Source organism: Serinus canaria, chromosome 10 (assembly GCF_022539315.1).
Source record: "Serinus canaria isolate serCan28SL12 chromosome 10, serCan2020, whole genome shotgun sequence".
NCBI classification, from domain to species: domain Eukaryota; kingdom Metazoa; phylum Chordata; class Aves; order Passeriformes; family Fringillidae; genus Serinus; species Serinus canaria.
Genome location: NC_066324.1, coordinates 19,042,551 through 19,057,094, shown reverse-complemented (window position 1 = coordinate 19,057,094; position 14,544 = coordinate 19,042,551). Strand labels below are relative to the sequence as shown.

The following is a 14,544-nucleotide window of genomic DNA, read 5'->3' as shown; positions in this document are numbered from 1 at the left end:
TCAAAGGGCGACTCGGACCGAGAGGAGAGAGAATGATGCATCTGACTCCATTATCAGAAGGCCAATGAATTAGTTTATTATGCTATACTATGTACATTGTATCTAAACTGAATCTGCCAAGCACTCACCCTTGCTCACAACTGCACAGAACTGCACTCATCTCTGATTCTCTTTTGACTGTCCCATGACAGTCCCACACACACAACACTTCTTGGCCTTGATAGGCAAGGGAACAAAACATCTTCACTTTGGGTAAACAATCTCCATATTGCATTCTACTTTAGCACAACACAGGCACAGCAAGCGAGATAAGAATTGTGTTTTCCTTCTTCTCTGCTCTCTGTTCAGAGGGCATGTGAATACCACAGATGTTGATGCAAATGACTGAAATATCATTCAAACACATTTGCAACAGAATTGAATAGTCAACATGGACACCTGCTCAAAGATGTTTTAAAACTCCCAGAACTTCAAACTTCTCTTGTTGTTTTCTTGGAGACACAAGGGATATGTTCATAATTTCCTCAGCACTTTGAATGCTAAAACGTACCTTAAAATTAAAACAGAAAGTGTTAAACATTTAAATCAGAAACTGAGTTTTCAAAGAAAAATACAAAATGCTTCATGAACAGCTACAATAAATAGGTTATTTAATTTGGGAGCATGAATGTTTCTGTTAGAAGTTATGATTGAGCTAGACTAATTGAAAAAAAAATCTCCTGATACAAACAGTAGAATTGAGAGTTGTCCATTGTCCCAAGTGCTGGAAGAAATTGTGAAAAACATTCTTCTAATGCTTTTTCAGGCTGCAGAAGCAGAGACAGTGACGTGAGCTAATCAAGCATTCAATTGCCAACACATCTTTTTAAAAGGCTCTGTTTGGACTCTCTTTAGACCATTCCTATGCTAGTAATTTTTCTGATTGTGAAACATGCATACTGTTTGGGCTTAACTAAAGAAACTAGGAGGTTTTACTGGGCCGCATCACTCTCACACAGGAAAAAAATAAAGTGTAGGCTTTGTTATAGGCATACAAGCAGTGCCACAGAAATAGCTGGAATTTAAGCACATACTTTATATTAAAAGCAAATGCTCAACTGTTTTGCAGGATCAAAAGCTGCAAGTGTTAGCGATGCCATGGTTTCTATGACAACTAAGAGTGATATTACATGAGGGATTATGATTTAAAGGAAGAGACATCTGGCCTTTTCCACTGATGTAGTCCTAGTTTATCCTGCACGTACCTTGTGTACAAATCTGCTCATCTTTGTGGAATCACTGTAGGATCACAACCAGGAAGGGCAGGCCTCAGCAGACCAGGCAGAAAGCGGGTGAAGTGCACTCTATTCCTGCAGATTTCAAGGAGAAAAAATAAATTCAGACTTGGGGCTGCGCTATCCTTTCAGGCACAGCTGCAGCCCAGGGGCTTGCTGGTAGCTGAGGGTACTGCAGCAGCAATGCAAGAAATGAAGTGCCTGGTAGAAAGCAGCAGGTGCTGTGCACCCACCCTCCCTCCCTTCACAGCTCTGACATGGTTTCCTGCACCCCAGCCTGTCCTGGGATTGGCTCCACATCCTCTTGAAGGCTGGAGCTGTGGAATTGTTAACCAAAGCCTGGTCCCAGCAGGTCACAGTGTCCTCCTCCACCCCAGCAGTGATCTCTGCTGGCTCGCTGCTCCTCTCAGCCCTGAGCTCTGCAGAAACTCCACTTCCACCCTGCTTTCTGATTAACTAATTCTCCATTTGTCTCAGTGAGGAACATGTTTGATCTCTTGGAAATATACTCCAGCTACCTCCATACCTCCATGGTCCTCAGTGATCTCTGCAAACATAACCAGAGAGGTATTTTCATCCCTTGGGAGCAGGTGCCAAAAGTAATTCCACACGACTTAGTGCTAAAAGCTAGCTCAGACTAGCTAGTTTGGAACAGGGTAAGAAATACCTGAGGAAAAGTAAACTCTCTCCCTGTCCTTGGTGTAAGAAGAGCAGCCTGCTCTTTAACTGAGAGTGCCTAAATCCATCCCACATGTCCCCAGCAGCCAGAAGGGGCTGCAGCATGTTTTCAGCTGCTGATGTGCTGTTGCCCAATTCATCTCGGCAGTTCAGCCATTTTGGGTAGGAATATGTTCTCCTCTGTCTCACTGCCTCATTTTCACAGCCAGCCTGCCTCTGGGCTGCTGTGCATTCAGGACACACTCATTCACCTGCTGCTTTTACAGGCAAATGATTGCCAGTGTTTCAAATTTGTTCAATGGCCCTTTTAAGTACATGGCTGGCTTTGTAACAAACAGCTCCCTTTAGATTAGGATAAATGCTTTACCAGGGAGATTAGTGCCACTGCTCTTGTGAAGTCATGATATTCCCTACAAATAAAATCAGTGACTATAAATAGCCAAAACATCTTCCATCCTATGAGATTATGAGCTTCTTCCTTGCAAAACAGATGAGCTCATTGAGAGATAATTTTGTGATAGCCAGATAGCTTCAACATAAGATTGAGCCCATCATCATTAGTCCAATTAAAGCTCCTTTTTATACCAGTAAAATAATTGATGTGTTGATAAACTGCTTCAGTTCATTGTTACTGCAATATCCACAGCTGCTCTGAACACATCCATGTAATCAATATGGCCCACTAAAAGGTTTCTAAATGAGTTAACTCTTCCAGGAATCAGCTGGATTTCTGAGGACTATCATGCTTTTTGTTCTGTGTTTCTTTTATTTACAGAGCTATTAAGTCCAATCACAAGCTGATCACACACACTCCAGCAGAGCATAATATGAATGTTGCATGCTATTATTGTAATAGAAGTTGAGCAAGAGAACCTGGCCTTGAGGCTACTTTTCCCATATTAAAAAAATAGCTAACCTAACCTGCATCATTCTGACAGAACTAGGTTAGGGAGTGACTGTGTGTGCAGTCACATTGGCAGAGCAGGATGTACCGTGAGGGACAGCAGAGCAGGAGCCAAAGACAGGGAGCTCTCTCCCCAGTTCAGCAGCAGCCAGAACAGCCCCTCCCAGAGCAGCCTCAGCAACGTGACCAGGAGGGCCCATTTCAGCTCCGTGCCAAGCAGCAGCCAGCACTGAAGAGAAGCTGGGGTTCCCTCCAGTTCTCCTGTTCCTGTCGGTGCCGTGGCCCCCAGGCCCTGTGCTGCAGGTACCAAGAGCTCTGCAGCTCCCAGGGCAGCAGCTCAGGGCAGCTGAGAACAGAATTCTTGTGCAAAGGTGTGGCTGTAGGCTCAGCCATCAGGTTCCTGCCCTGCTTGCTGGGGCAGATTAGAAGCATTCTCAGGATCCACAGAAAATCTCTCTAAATGCCTTACTTTACTGCAGGTCCAGAAAAACAATTCTCTCAGGTCAGCCTCTCCCTGCTCTGCTTCAGGGACTGTGGGGAAGACAAGCCTGCGCACATTTTTTTAGGGGGCATGGAGCAGTTTTAATTGTTGGCTGCAATTTAAAACCCCAGCTGAAATGCCAAAGCCTTTTAGAAGTTTTGTTAACCTGCTACAAGGCAAATGCTTGAACTTCAGACTTACTCATCCTCCAGTCTCTCTTTTGAATCACCTACTTCATGCACTTGCCACATTGGGGAGATAAAGGGTTTTTGGCAGCTGTGGATACCTATGCAGAAGCAATTACTTCTTCCTGATGTCTGCAGCATTCCATGAGACCTTCACAGTGTGAAATGCAACTGCCCAGTCTCTGCTCAAGGGTCACTGCCAGCAGCCTCATACCAAGCACTAAGGCTGCTGCTGCACATGCACTAGAGGAGCTAAAAGAGGTAGGTTTTCATACTTAGAGCAGTCACCCCATGCACACATCCCACTATCCGCTGTTTGTTGCTATCTGCTGCTGATGTTGCCACTAGAAATGCAAAAAGGCAACTCTGCATTTCCCCTGCTGAAACACAAACCTTTAATGGAGTTTATTTTGAATTGTGTCTCAAAGACTAGGCAGAGATAGATAGTAAGCTGCACAGCTTTAAACAACTTGTCAAAATCCTTCCAAAACAGCATACATTTTTTGAGGGGTCCCCATCTGTCTAAATTTCTAATTTGACTTTTGCAGCTCACACAGCTCAGATGGGATTTAGCTGAGTATACATAACCTGAAGCTGGGTTCCTGAAGTTTCCTTCATACCAGGATGGCCCCTACATAAGAAAATTTTCAAGTTGCTGAGCTGCAGCTCAGGCCCCAGGTCTCCTCTCTGTCTTCTTCAGATAAGGAGGGTCACCCAGACCCAGATCCCAGTGCCCCAGACAGAGTGCCCCAAATCTGCCAGGCACAGCTGCAGGGGAGCAGCTGGAACAGGGGTGCAGCACTGAGCTCTCCAGGCTGCCTCTGCCTACCTTTGCCCTCCACCATTCTTGCTGGTCCTGGTACCATGTTTTGTCAGCTGGTTTGGTTTAAAATCCCTTTGGAGTTTGTTTATAAAGGCTTTGGCTCATGAGAAGCACAAGGCCTGCTTTGAAAGGGTGGTGTGCCCAGAGGCAGTGAATTCAACATTGCTTCAGTTGTAGAACTGTACCTTAGAGTTCCCATCCAGGGAAGAGAGCCAAAGATAGCTGCCTCTTCCAAAGGAAGATCTTCTGGAGTCTGTATCACCCCCTGATGTTTTGAAATTTCCAGTGGACCACATCACCACATGGTGAAGTGAGAAGCAGCATTTACACTCAACCTTTCACCAAGAAGTACAGCATCATCTGTGTTGAGGATACCATCTTGTTTCAAAAATCCCACATCTGTTAGAATCCTTTAGGCTCCTATTATAACATATAGTGACTAAAAATGATTGGTTTTTTCCTGGTGTTTCAGTCAGTTTGCTCTGTGTGCCTGGCAGCATTTTGCAGAGTTTCACTGTTTCCCCAAGGCTGTCAGTCAGTTTTCCCTGTTGTTTGTGTGGGCTTTTCACACACAACACAGAAGAGGAAAACATTAAAAAAAAATCCAGGAAAATGTGATTATAATGCACTTAAAACAGCCAGCAGGGAGATGTGCAGGACCAAGAACTCCTCTGACTTTTTGAAAAAAGTGAATGCATTTCAAATTTCCTATGCCTTGTTATCTGTAGAAAATATAATCTCTTTCTATAATAAAAGAGCACAAGTCATCAGCCTATCATTGTCTTTGGCAATTTCAAAATCAGCTGAAGAAACACAATTTCATCTCTATTGATTAAATTATATATGGCTATATAGGTTAAATGAGCAGAAGTCAGTGATCAACTTCTGCCTAACATTTTTAGAAACACAAGCTGGGTAATGCGTTGCTCTTTTTAGGATGGGGAAAAAAGTATGTAGTTATCAAGGCAGGAAAGCCAGAAATTTTGGCTTTCTCCCCCCCAGTAAACAATAACTAGTTCTATTGTTTACAGATCTTTAGTTTTACTTCTGTTGGTTTAACCAGTTATGGGCTTCAATCCCCAAAGGTAAGATCTGCAACCCTCCAAGGAGGGGCACCTTCTTTGAGCTTTTCTGTCCCAGCAGCTCAAGCTGCTGCTCTGGACACTGATCTGATCCAAGAGGCTGCACCTGAGAGCTGAGGTACAGGAAGCTCCATGGCCCTTGCTGTGAGCAATTTCAGAGCAATTCCCTTTGTGAGAGACAACTGCTCACTTTGCAAATTTAAAGAGGTTTATTAACCCTTAACAAAAATACAGCAAAGGACTCCACAAGGAAAAAGCTGCAGTGCTGGGAACTGCCCCCCGTGGATACCACAAGGCCAGTTCATCTTCAAGGTGGATGCTCAGGCTTTTGTACCCCTGGGGGTGGCATCAGCCAGCCCTGGCCCCTCCCAGAGGCTGTCAGGCAGTTCTTCTTTGCCATTTACCGGTGCAGACTGCTCTGTAACTGGATTGGAGGTCAGGTGTTGCCATGCTCACCCCCTGAGCACCCCCAAGCTTTTCCATGCCCACCTGCCCCAGGTAAGGGACACCTGTGCAGCTTCTTGTACCTGTCCTAGACAGCCCAGGCTGTCTGATGGCAACAGTACAGGGGGGAAAGGGAACTGTGGGGAGAACAGAGGACATCCAAACTACAACAACATAACTGTACATCACTAAAGCTTCTCTTAATATTCACACAATAGTTATTCCTTAATTGCGAGAGCCAATCATCCCATGATCCATCTCTAACACCTTGTTACACTCCTTGGTGCTAATTGTCACCTTTTACAGAAGAGCTGCTTTAAGAAAAACCACCCAGGATATGTAGAGCTCCTATCTACACGGGCATGGAGCTCATAGTATTTTTTGTGACTTTAATGTTTGTGAGCAGACTTGCTGGTTAATATGAGCAGCTTTCTTCACACACCTACTCAGCCGAGTGCCATCCCCATCAGGTTCAGGTTGTTCTTGACAAGCCAGGGAAAGCATCAGGAACAAGAGGGAAAGGGCACGGTCATGGCTCTGCCAGACAAGGGCGTTTCTCGCGTTGATAAAGGCAAACTTTCTGTGCGCAGCAGGACGTGCAGTCAGCGCCGAAGAGCCGACCACAAGATGGAGACAGAGGAACACTTTTGGAAGCACATCGGGACCCTGACCCTCGGCAGGGCCCTTGGAAGCAGTAGAGGGGCCAGACCCATCCCACGGGACACAGGGATGGATGGAGAGCTATCGAGCTCGTTAATTACAGGGACATTTCTGCTCTCCAAATCCCGGTTGCCCTGGAAATCTGAAATTTTCTGATAATCTATAAAACTTGAGTAAAAAAAAGAAATTACATCTACAAATCTTTTGAGGCAGAAGGGGAGAAAATAATTCTTAATATTCTTTAGATATCATAACTCTTTCTCAGAAGGCTGTGCAGACACTACACTCTTTGGCAGGTATCTCCACACAACAAGCCAGTGACACTCAGGTAAACCTGGAGCATTCTTATGATAGCACAGGAGCTACCATGGGTCACTATTCATCCAGAGGAGATCAGAACATTCAAAGGACATTCAAAGGTAATTCCTTATATGTTGCCATGGTTATTTTCTTCTCCTACTGAGCTGATGTGTAAGTTCAGAAAATACTCCTTGAATTAAACTGAACTATTAAGTTCAAGCAAAGTGTTCTATTTCTAGACAACAGTTCTTATTAATTTAAGTCACGCTAATTTCACTCTTCAGCATCTTGGCAAAACCACATGGTAGTTCCAGTATGGATTAAATGTTTCTGGTAATTTTAGTGTTCCTGAGAATTCATAACATACTTTGTATTCTGAAAGAGCACATAGAAATCTATTTTTCTGAGGTTCATATAGCCTTCACCTGTTGCCAGTATTTACTTTGCCTCAGACTGAACTCAACCAGGGAATTAATTCTGTGTGATAGCCAGACAGAGTTGTGGTGGAGTTTCACCATCTGAGTGCAGCACAGGATGGTTTGATGAACAGTTTTCAGTGCAGATCCATTGACAGTGGTTACAAAGGAAAGTATGCTCACAATAATGTTCCAAAGCTAGTCTATTCCATTTTATTAAACTACCACATTTTCACAGGGGAAAACTCTCTTTGGAGAAGCAGTGTTGCTCAATATTTATCCATTACTTCTTTCTCTTTTAATTTCCATTTATTTCACTTTTCCCACCCCATTTTCAACTAGGAACACTGGAAACTGTTCAAATCTGTCCTGATCAACCTTATGTTCCTATCTTGTATATGCTTATATCTTAAATCTCAAAATAAAAAGGACTTCATAGGAATAATCCACAATATCTGTTAAACTGGAATCTTCAACATCACCTACTTCAGTTACTGACCCATCATCCAGTGGCTTTGTGCTCCATCTGGGCCCTTTGTACAACCACAGACATCCAGATGGCGTCAGTCCCAGACCCTTGCCCTCTCACTCAGTTATGCACATGAACTCCAGGGCCACACAGGTGAGAAGGTGCCCAGATCCCTGCAGGAACAAGTCCAGCAGCCCTGGAAGCTCCCTGCTCTGCACTGGCTGCACTGGGTCATTCCTGAGACATCTGACACCCAGGATGGCACTTCCCAAGGGCAGGTCCTACCCAGTCCCACTCTAAGTAACTTTGCCAGGGTGGCTTTGGGTCTCTTGGAAAACAGAGAGCGCCACTCATCCTCAGAGGCTCTGTGAGAAGTGAGGCAGTGTTACAGACTGTGTTTCCCTCTGCACATGCAATGTTGGCTTTGGTACCTGCAACCCATCTGTCACGCTCAGAATGGAGCCAACTGCTTGGCAGTCTGCTACAATGTTCTTCACTTCTCTTTGCTATTAACCTTTTGCATTACTGATTTAGCTGCTGATTGACTATAGTTTCTTTTGCAGAACATGTTAAGAAATATTTGGAAAACACTCTACAATGACATAACTACATGCCATTTCAAGTGGGGTTTGTCAGTGCTGCCTTACATAAACAGTATGCAAATATCACTGGCTTCCTCCACAGGGAAACTCTTGTAAGACACATCTATTTGTAGAAACAGGGCTCCTAAATGACAGAGGTGGACATGGGAGACTCATACTAAAGACTTAGCAGTTTTACACCAGCAAACAGTTCAAAAAGAACCTCTCTGAACACACAACTTGGGTAACCAGTGGCAGAGAAAAAACACATGATCAGCTGTGAGCTACAGAGAAGGAACCAAGTCTCCAAGAGGAATATTGGGGCACACAAGACAGAGAATACTTTGGATCTAATTAGCATAAGAGATCTGATAATCAGCATCCCTTGTCAAGAACAAACAGAGCTTTGAGGATTGAATCAGGACTGGCTGAAGATTGAATCAAGACTGGCTGACAGGAAAAGAAGATTGAATCAACTTCTGCAAGCAAGAGATGTTGCAAAATGTATTGTTTGTTTATGTGATGATTAACCCAATCATTACAGTAAAAAATTACTGGCCTTTCTAGAATAGTATATAAGCATATGCAGTCCACAGTAAATTTGGCTTCTGATCACCACTCAGCCTCCCCATCTCTCTCCCCATCGGCCGATAGATGAAAGACTGAAAATAGCCTCCAGGTCAGTTCTCTGGGGAAGTTCAAAACTCCATCCATGTCAGCAGGCACCTAAGCACCTTTGAAACATGCTCAGAGTCTTTCTGCAGTTCACCTCAATCAACCCGTGGTTCCTCTTGGCTAGTTCTTGGCTAGTCACCAGGTTTTGCACACACACAGCTCCTGCCCTGGTTCTAACCCTGCTGCTCTGGGGTTAACACAACATCCACAGCCACCATCTTCTCCCGGCACTCTCCCCACCTGACCTTGGAAGTGCTTTAAGGCAGGAGTGGGAGACAATCCCGCACTGCCTCGGTCGTGGTGGGTTTATTGTCTGCAGAGCAAAGGCAGCAGGGTCAGGGTTCCGTGGGGTGCAGGCTCACTGAGGCAGGGGGAGCTCCTCAGGGACACAGCTGCCTGTGCTCCCCCAGTTCTGCCCTTGGACAGCTCGTCTCCTCCAAGGCAAACAGAGAAACAGTTCTGGCAAGGCAGCTACGAGTATGTGCCCAGGGGAGCAAACACTGAGGCATGCTGAATAGCACCTGCTTATAAGAAGTTCAGAAAACAGAAATACAAATGTACCCTCCAGCAGAGAAAACATAATGAGAACTAATACAAAATACTGATGCTGCAGTGAAAATTCCCTAGTATAGCTGATAATATCTTCATCTTATTTGAGTATGAAAGTCTTCACTTTCCTAATAAACAGAAGGTGATTTCAACTCCACCTATTCCCTGTACAGCACCTCTTTGCCACAAGAGTGCATCCTTGCAGCTTGCACCAGGCACACCCCTCTTGCTGCAGCATCAAGGTACCTTAACTCTCGAGTTGCCTTGTACCAGCAGCTCTGAGCACATCCTCTGATAAGTAGCTGTTTGCAAGTGCTTAGTTTGAGATCAGATCTGGTTTATAGTGCAGCAAATCAATGGGATGTAACCAAATTTAAGATAGGTTTTGGATATTGGCACACTAACAAAACACTGCTAGAAAAACAGTATCCAAAGCAATATTGAAATATCCAAAGCAATATCTCTGGCCAACTTTCTTAGGATTTCCTTGCCATATTACCTTTTCCCTAACATGCTAACAACAAAAGAATAACTACCCTAAGTAGTTTAACTCACAATTCCTTACCAGGTACTGGCCATGTCTTTGTCAGCATTGCAAAAAACTGGTTTTGTAAATTAAACTTCTCAGCTGATGATCTCCAGGCATGTCTCTGGAATCCTAGAAATAGGAATAAGAACCAAGGTGAATAGAAATACCAGAGTATCTGAAGTGTACTCTTGATATTACACAGTCTCACACACCCAGGACTCTGAGGCTTGTATGTAAACCTGGCGAAGGGAAAGCTGATGAAAGCAAAAGTCTCCTCAAGTTGTCACCTTCTAAAAGAAGCTACTCCATCTTTTTGTGGATTTTGACTTTCCCACCTGAGCTTGTTCACTCCTGTGCTTGCTCTGCACAGTTGGGTACAGAGTTGGTAGCCTAAAGAGAATGTTGAGTTGAGTATTTCCTTTTTTGGTCAAAGAATATGCTTCCTGAGTTCCTATGAATTAGCAGGAGCAGCACAGCTGATCCCCAGACAGGCTATTTCATTTCACAGACATCTTTCTGGAACATCACTGCTGTCTTCCCAGAAACCACTCCCTCTGGGAATGATTGTAGCAGACGCAGGGCCTGCTACTGCTCCGTGGAGGGATGTTTAGAGATAGGTATTTGCTGAGTCATAGGAATTGTACCAGGAGTCCTCACTCTGGTCCTCCTTATCTCTCTGTGACCCCACAGGCTAGTTTCCCTAACCCTTACAACTGGTCAGTTTTCAATCCCCCCATACCCTATAAAAGAGGCTGTCTGGGCCCATTTTCCTCAGAAGAGCGGCTTCAAGACCCTTCGCGAGACCCTCAGAATAAACCATTGTGGAACGCTCTTGGCCGCCTTCTCCTCTCTCATTTTCATCTGCCTCCCAGGAGCCACAGCCAGCTGCAGCCCCTACAGCAAGCTGAGAGCTGAAATCACAAAAGAGCTGACTTTCACTAAGAGCTGACAATCACTGAGCTTGCTAGGGGTCTCGGCTGTGTGGCTGTCTGGCCTAGGGCACCCCAGCCTCCAGAGGGCTGAGGTGTTCGGCCTTGGGCCGCTTGCCTGGGGCGCTTTCCCTGCGGGGAACCAGCTAACCGGCTAAGAAGCTAGCCCCTGTGGCTCCATTCATTTTACAAATGATCTTCTATTTTACAGAAGTAGAAGCATAATTTCTAATATTTCCACAAATTCTCCATGATGACTGCCCTGTAAAAAAGCCACTATAATTAATCCCTAGCAGTCCCATTTCAGTCATAAAGGCTCTACAGATTATACACTAATTCCTGATCATTTTTCCAGGGCTGATAAACAGATGCGTTGTTTTGATTTACAGCCACACTGCACTGTTGGACTCTTGGTAAAGTCTCACTACCTGAAACTTTGGAGACTGACAGGTCTAGAAGCTGTGCCAAAGCCATGGGGACACAGACAGCTGGATCACTGTCCCAGCTCTCTCACACACCCTGCACATGGCACCTCACAACTGCCACAGGAGGTCAAGCAAGTCACAGAGCCTGCTGGTGCCTCCCTCTCCTTTCCACCTGTCATCTGTCTCATCTCTTTAGACTTGGAGCTCTGCAGAACAAGGGTTTCTCCTTACAACAAACTCATTCAAGAGCACAGGTGTGGTTTCTAGACACAACTGCAGCACAATGGGAAGCACAGAAGCAGAGCTGAGCTATTGTCTGAGACTGTGCCCAGCATGAGGCTGCTGAGGCCCAAGAAGTGCTCTCCAAGGGTGTGTCAAGGGCAGAATTCATAATGAATAAGGTTGCTTATCTGAGTGTCTAAAAGCAAATGAGTGTGCACATTACAGTCATTAAATTCATTTAAGAGGCAAACAACTAATGTGATAAACACAGTTGTGGATAGAGAACAGACAGTGCAGTCACTGAAATCATCTAACTAATGGTGGCTGTTCTAAGTTTCTCAATGACCTAAAAAGATTTTTGTTTTCACCTTTTTAAAAAGGAAGGAAGAAAATGTTTTTGCAGAAAAAGGAAGATTAAACAGGGATATCAATGCCCTTGGTTAAAAAGATATATGTCAGAGAAAAATACTTATAGTGATAAGTGGTGGTTATAAATATGGAACAGTGTTGGATGTGAAAAGAGAGGCAGGATATTGGTGTGAAGTGGTGGCACTCCTACTAGCAAGTAGACAACAGTTCCTGGATAAAAAAGAAGAACAGGGCAACAGAGATCAGCACTTATAAAAACACTACAAAAATCCCAAATTTCTCATAGGTTGAAGAGGCCACAACTAGAAAATACGAACAAGAATCTGATCCCAAAACAGATATAAATATGTCCCAAATCTCACACAAGAGATTTTTTTAACATCTCAGTTCAAAAATTCTGAAACTATGACTTTTCACTCATCAGCTGATAGGTTCTCCATCAGTAAAACAGCCAGAACAGCCAGTAGAGGATATTAAGTACTCTAAGTTTAGAGTAGTCTGATTAGCAAAAGGAAGGTTTCCTGCATCTCAGCAATTGAGAATCAGCTGCTACAGCTGTATCTGCCAATTACTGGGTTTGGACTTTTAGGGATTAGGAATTATTATTCTTTACTTTTATCTCACATCACTAATGAATCAGTTAATCCAGAACAACTTCTTGTTGTATGCCTGAATAAGAGCTCTCAAATGGAAAGTTTGTGACACTGAAGTTGATCCCTTTGTTTGAAAGAAAATTCCCTCCTACATGTAAATGTGAAGCAGTACAGTTATGTTCTCCCAGCATGCCCCCAGGCACTGCCTACCATCTCTTTTCAGGACTTTCAGGCAATAGGTCAGATCCTGCTTTCAGGCACATGTGATTAGCTGGGGATCAAATTAATCACAGGTGAAAACTTACCTATGACAGCCAGGTCAATGGGTGTACTCATATCTGTCTTTGGAAGTCCAAACACAGGTAAAATTGTTTCCAAAATGTCACTGTGGTGTCAGAGGCAGGAATGTGACACAGCCCAGCGAGGTTTGTGCCCAGCAGCACTCTGTCTCACACAGGGCTCAGGGTCAGTCCCCACCGCTGAACCCGCTGCTCCAGCCAGCCACTGCCTGCTCTCTGCTCAGCTTATATAATCAAGGAACTTGTATAATTAGTGGCCTTTCAGTTATAAAATGGGCATTAACTATTGTAGCAGGCACAGGGCCGGCTACAGCTCCGTGGAGAAATGTTTAGAGATAGGTGTTTGCTGAGTCATAGGAACTGAACCAAGAGTCCTCACTCTGGTCCTCCAGGCCTGCTTATCTCTCTGTGACCCCACAGGCTAGTTTCCCTAACCCTTACAATTGGTCAGTTTCCAATGCCCCCTAACCCTGTAAAAGGGGCTGTCTTGGCCCATTCCTTTTGAAGAGCAGCTTTGGACCCTTCGCGAAACCCTCAGAATAAACCATCGTGGAACTTTCTGAACCCAGCCTTCTCCTCTCTCATCTTTGTCTGCCTCCAGAAGCCATGGCCAACCACAGCCCCTACGAGCAAGCTGGGAGCTGAAACCATAAAAGAGCTGATTTTCACTAAGAGCTGACAATCACTGAGCTTGCTAGGGGCCACGGCTGTGCCGCAGTCTGGCCTAGGGCACTCAGCCCCTGGAGGGCTGAGGGATCTGGCCTTGAGACTGCTTGCCTGGGGACCTTTAACCCTACGGGGAGTCAGCCATCTGGCTAAGAAGCTAGCCCCTGTGGCTTCATTTATTTTATGAACTATTATTGAGAGGCCTTCAGGCCAGCTCTCAGCCACCACAATATCAAAATATGGCCTTAGCTTTCCCATACTGCTAATAAACTGAAATAAAGTCTGCTAAGCTGTTTTCCATGATTTACAGTGAGATTTCCATGATTTACCTGTGGAAGAAAATGTCATTCAAGCAGAGGGACAGGCCTCTGATGAGCCTTTTCTTGGTTCCAAAGACCTCTGAGAGAAAAAGTCAATTCCACTCATTTTCTTCAATATTGCTCATTTGTGAGCAAAGACACACACTCAGCAACAGGGAAGCAAAGGACATGGGTTCATGACAGAGGAACACTGTGACCTGTTCTTTGGTCTGGGCATCCTGCAACACCATTCTATTACTACAACAAAATACAGTTTTACAGCCACTGCTAAGAAGTTCTGAGCTGCCCCTAAACCTGCACAGTGGAACTGACACAAACCTTGACAGTGACATCACCTGTGGAAATATCGGCTGGAAATGGCTTCTGGTTTTCCACATGTCAGAGCTGGGGGAGGAAGCTCAAGACCTCACATATGACTATTCTGGGCTTGGTCAAATGGACAAATGATGGGACACAGCATCAGGTTTTTGATGGTGCCACTAGCAATGCACACAGAGCAGTTGGTGTCTGGGTCAGTAATTTTGGGCTTTCCCTTGACAGAATGGCTCTGTCTCAGAACTTTACTGGGCTTTTGTGCACAGGGAAGCCCTTGGTGCCTGTCAGCAGGAACTCCAAGACAGGTCTGGAGATCTTCGTGTCAGCTGCCACCTTCCAGTTTTCCTGGTTTTAGG

At 44.7% G+C, this 14,544-nt stretch overlaps 1 long non-coding RNA gene across 2 annotated transcripts in view; it reads right to left on the bottom strand.

Annotated features, from left to right (window-relative positions):
* LOC103823171 (uncharacterized) overlaps window positions 1-14,544 on the bottom strand; it is an 87,703-nt gene continuing 73,159 nt past the window's right edge. The window contains exons 1-4 of one of the 2 annotated variants that reach the window (XR_003944877.2): window positions 10,263-10,429; window positions 10,087-10,179; window positions 1,245-1,349; window positions 1-550 (exon numbers count right to left, since the gene is read on the bottom strand). This is a non-coding gene — a long non-coding RNA (uncharacterized LOC103823171). Of the gene's footprint in view, window positions 551-1,244; window positions 1,350-10,086; window positions 10,180-10,262; window positions 10,430-14,544 lie in introns of those variants that run through there. The other variant, XR_001992000.3, reaches the window with a different exon arrangement.